This window comes from Heterodontus francisci, unplaced genomic scaffold (genome assembly GCF_036365525.1).
Source record: "Heterodontus francisci isolate sHetFra1 unplaced genomic scaffold, sHetFra1.hap1 HAP1_SCAFFOLD_1101, whole genome shotgun sequence".
Lineage (NCBI taxonomy): Eukaryota > Metazoa > Chordata > Chondrichthyes > Heterodontiformes > Heterodontidae > Heterodontus > Heterodontus francisci.
In genome coordinates this window covers 152,501-157,500 of record NW_027140211.1, presented here as the reverse complement: position 1 = coordinate 157,500, position 5,000 = coordinate 152,501, and positions in this window count along the sequence as shown.

Here is a 5,000-nt window from a genome sequence, read left to right as displayed (position 1 = left end):
ATGATTTGCCCCCGTCGTCAGATTGACAAAGAGTCTGGTTATTCAGTTGGCCTAATTTTGGAAATTGGTTAATGAGTTGTCACTTCAACTTTTGGCCGCGGTTGGCTGCAATGAGTCTTGCCGGGCTTAATAGTCGGCGTGGGGGTGAATTTGCGAAGGTGGCCGTGTTTGTATGCATGTTTGCCGGCGTGTTTAGGAAGGTTGGGTGGGTGGGTGGTTGTGTGGGCGCCGTGGTCTGAGGGCACATCCTGTGGGATGTGGGAGGCGGGGGAAGGAGAGCGCCCTTGGTGCGTGTGTCTAGGCGATGCATTGCGGAAGGATGGGCGGGTGGGGCCGGGCGTGTGGGTTCCCGACTTATCGGTGAACCATTTGCTACTGCGGGGCCAAAGCAAAAGGGAAAGCATAAGGGCGCAGGCTGCCCTCTGCGGGACAGGTCCGGCCCTGACGCCGGTTTACGATTTCTCCGGTAAAGCACCTGTCGGGTGGCGACCGGAGGGTCTTTGCAGGGCCTGGATCTCCGAGCCCGTGGGACAGGCGGGAAAGGGTGGCGGCAGCCGGTTGAAGTCCCGACCCTGGGCAGCCTCCCGGTCCTACCTCCATAACTTCGGCGAGGAGGGTCCGATCCCCGCGCGGTCGACGGCAGGCGGTAGGGCTCGGAGGGGCGCGGCCTGGTCCGCGAGTGCCCCGGCGCCGCCCCTCTGCCCGTCCGAGGGACAGTAGGAAATGGCCATACCGCTTTCCGGCCGATTGCCGCCGGACGTCCGGCCGCATTCGCTCGGTCTGCGCGGCCGGCGGTAGCCGGGGGCGAGGGGCATCGGGCGGTGGCGGAACCAGGCCGGCCCGACCGCTGGGGGCCGCCCGGGCGACGTTTGAATCTGTCGGGTCGGACCGCCGAATCCCGCGGGATTTCGGGATCGAATCTGCGGGTGGAATCGGCACCTCGTCCCGCTGTCCGGTTCCCCCCGGTCGACTGCAACGGGTTTCCGAGGCCCGTCGGTCAGGCGCGGTTCGCTCCGCAATCCGCCGGCCGATCGGCACCGGGCGGGGCTCTACGGAAAGAGGGGACCCTCCCGCGTCGAGTGCCGGCGCACCGACCCCGCAGGCTGACCGGGAAGGTGAAGACTCACCCCGCTGAATGCCCGGCCCCGGGTACCCTCCGGCTCCGGGGCCATAACTTCGGGGAGGGAGGTCCGATCCCCGCGCGGTCGACGGCAGGCGGTAGGGCTCGGAGGGGCGCGGCCTGGTCCGCGAGTGCCCCGGCGCCGCCCCTCTGCCCGTCCGAGGGACAGTAGGAAATGGCCATACCGCTTTCCGGCCGATTGCCGCCGGACGTCCGGCCGCATTCGCTCGGTCTGCGCGGCCGGCGGTAGCCGGGGGCGAGGGGCATCGGGCGGTGGCGGAACCAGGCCGGCCCGACCGCTGGGGGCCGCCCGGGCGACGTTTGAATCTGTCGGGTCGGACCGCCGAATCCCGCGGGATTTCGGGATCGAATCTGCGGGTGGAATCGGCACCTCGTCCCGCTGTCCGGTTCCCCCCCGTCGACTGCAACGGGTTTCCGAGGCCCGTCGGTCAGGCGCGGTTCGCTCCGCAATCCGCCGGCCGATCGGCACCGGGCGGGGCTCTACGGAAAGAGGGGACCCTCCGGCGTCGAGTGCCGGCGCACCGACCCCGCAGGCTGACCGGGAAGGTGAAGACTCACCCCGCTGAATGCCCGGCCCCGGGCACCCTCCGGCGCCGGGGCCATAACTTCGGGGAGGGAGGTCCGAGCTCCGCGCGGTCGACGGCAGGTGAAAGGGGCCGGTGCGCCGCGGAAGGCGACAGCAGTCCCGTCAGGCTGCACCTCTGCTCGGGCGAACGGCGTCAGGAAAAGGGGAGAGCACTTCCCCACCGATAGCTCCGGAACGCCCGGACCCATTGGCCCGCGGCACCGGTGGCTGCTAGAGGGCCTCCGGCGCCGTCAGCCGGGGTACGTCCCAGGCCGGCCGGACGGCGGGCAGCCGGAGGCAACGGCCTGGAACGGAGCCAGACTTGAGTCGTTCCGTGCCGTGGGCAAAAAGGCAGGGCTGCGGGTCAGCGCAGTTTGGCAAACCTAGCCGCAAGTGCGGGAAGGGCGGAGGAGCACACGGACGCCGCCTTCCCAAACTGAGCCCAAAGTGCCCAGGCATGCCCCCTTGATCTCGCCTAATCAGTGAGCCCAAAATAATTTCAGAGTGTGGAAACCTTATCCAAAAAGGTCGAAAAGAACGGCCAGAGATCAAGTCCGAAAGGGGAAATCAGTAACAAGCAAGCAGAGTAATCATTAACCAAAAAGCGCAAAATTATGTTAAAAGTGTGAAATCATTAACCAAAAACTCGAAAATAATGTCCAGAGACTAAGTCCGAAAGGGCAAATGGTTAACCAGTAAGCAGAGTCATCATTAACCAAAAATCGCAAAAGTAAGTAAAAAGTGTGAAATCATTAACCAAAAATCGCAAAAGTAAGTAAAAAGTGTGAAATCATTAACCAAAAACTCGAAAATAATCTCCAGAGACTAAGTCCGAAAGGGCAAATGGTTAACCAGTAAGCAGAGTAATCATTAACCAAAAAGCGCAAAAATATGTTAAAAGTGTGAAATCATTAACCAAAAATCGCAAAAGTAAGTAAAAAGTGTGAAATCATTAACCAAAAAGTCGAAAATAATGTCCAGAGACTAAGTCCGAAAGGGCAAATGGTTAACCAGTAAGCAGAGTAATCATTAACCAAAAAGCGCAAAAATATGTTAAAAGTGTGAAATCATTAACCAAAAACTCGAAAATAATGTCCAGAGACTAAGTCCGAAAGGGCAAATGGTTAACCAGTAAGCAGAGTAATCATTAACCAAAAAGGGCAAAAGTAAGTAAAAAGTATGAAATCATTAACCAAAAAGTCGAAAATAATGCCCAGAGACTAAGTCCGAAAGGGCAAATGGTTAACCAGAAAATCCGTCGAATAATGTCCAGAGACTAAGTCCGAAAGGGCAAATGGTTAACCAGTGGAAGGGCGATCAAGCGGAAAAATTTGCCCCGGTTACCCGGGATGGAGTTCCAGAGGTCCGGCCAGAGTTGTCAAATTCGTCCCGCTGATCGGACGCTTGTCATTCGGGTGGCTGGGGGTTGGCGGGGTATCTGCACAGTAGTAGGAGGTGGCAAGTCGGGACTTGGACGTTTATTCCAAGAGTCCACCCGAGCCTCCAGGTCTGCAGAGACCGACCCTAGCTGCCGCCCAACCGACTTTTAAGCCTTTTTCGGATGGGGATTTTTTCCCATTTTCGTCCATTTTTCGGGTTTTCTGTCGGGCTTAATAGGCGGCAGCCTGACCCCCGGCCGAGGCGGGGGGCGCACTCTCCCTTGCGTAAGGGTCCGGATTTGCCCCGGAAAGTGCCCCCGACGGCCTCCCGACCCGGGTGCCTGCAGGGCGGGGGAAAGGGTAGTCCCAGCCGCAGGAAATCATTAACCAAAAGACTTAGCCGTCGGGGCAGAGGCTAAGACCCGGGCTGGTGAAATCATTAACCAAAAGGAATGCACCCTTTTCCGAAAGTGCAGGCCGAAATAAGGCGAGCCTTGGGCCGGGAAGGCCAAAACCCCCAACTCATGGAAGTGTATGGGGTCGGACTCGGCGACTTTCCCGGGCCCCGAGTTGACCTTTCCCCACGGGGGCGGTCAAGTTGCTCCCGCCAAGAGGGCACGTTGCATTTGCTGCCGCTCTAGTCCCCGGGCTAGTTAATCAGTTGCCGTCGGAAGTCCCGATGCCGAAATGAAAAATGGCCGTTGCGGCGATTTGGCGCCTCATTTTCGGAAGGACTACCGGCAGGCAACCCGCCGAATTGACACTTGCGATTCGGGTGGCTGGGGGTTGGCGGGGTACCCGGAGATTTTCGGGAACTCGATTTTCAGAACTTTTGCTGGCAGCGGTTGCACTTGCAAAGTGGCCGAAGAAGTGCTCCCTCAAGGAAGGACCTTCTTTTGAAATAAAAGACCTTCCGAAGAGTGCCTGGAAGTCATTTATGAGCATTTAAGGGTAAATCTGGCGGACTTTCCATGCTCTGTTGCCGGCTCTGAAATATCGCACAGTTGGGTCTAGGCCGGTAGACTGGCTGTGAAAACAGACAAAGTGTTTTGGCGAGCGAGAGAAAACAAGGCCTTGGAACAGATTGGGGGGTGCGGAGGCACACCACACCCACAGGAAAAGAATTAATGAAAAAAAAACCAAAGTCTATGACATGTCTGTTGGTACAGTGAGAAAAGCAAAGAAGGGAGGCTGCGATGGCAGAGCAAAGCCGACCTTCATACAGATATACATGTCAAAGAAAGAAACTATGCCCGCAAAAGACTTGGTGCGAAATAACAAGGCTCCTTGTGAACGGTTATCTTTGTCTGTCAGGCGCAGATTGTGGCGGCGTCGCCTGGTTTCCTTGGGTTGCACTACATGTATGTCCTAGTCTCAAACGAAAAGTGCGTGCCCAGAATTTTGTCCAAGTTAGGCGACGCACGCCGGCTGGCATCACCTCTCCGTGCGAGCGCCGAAAGCTTTGGTCGACCTGTTTGGCTACGCTGGTCGCGGTTGCTCCTTACAGTGATGGGGACGGAAAACCGATGCGAGTTGACCAGGCGACGTCAACCAAGTTGCATGCTTTCTCCCCCCCCCCCCGCCGCCGCCAACCCCACACTGTGTGAAAGGAAAAAAAAGTGCGTGCCCAGGTCACTCGATCGATACGGCGAGGACTGTCCGACGTTGGAGGGCCCAGGCGGGCTAGCATTTATTTGCTGGTGTTTCAGGCTCAGCGGTTACCTCCCGTTTCTGTCCCTTGTGTCAGACGGACATTCCTCTCGAGAGTTTGGCCACTTGGTCGGCGGCGTGCTAGGTAGATTACTCGTTGTGCGCCGTCTCCTGTGTGCTGATCTCTGTGCTGTTCGTGTGAGGCCGAGACGTCCCACTGGTCGCTACCGCAGTGGTCCGATTGTGAAGCTCCGGAGCGGGGCGT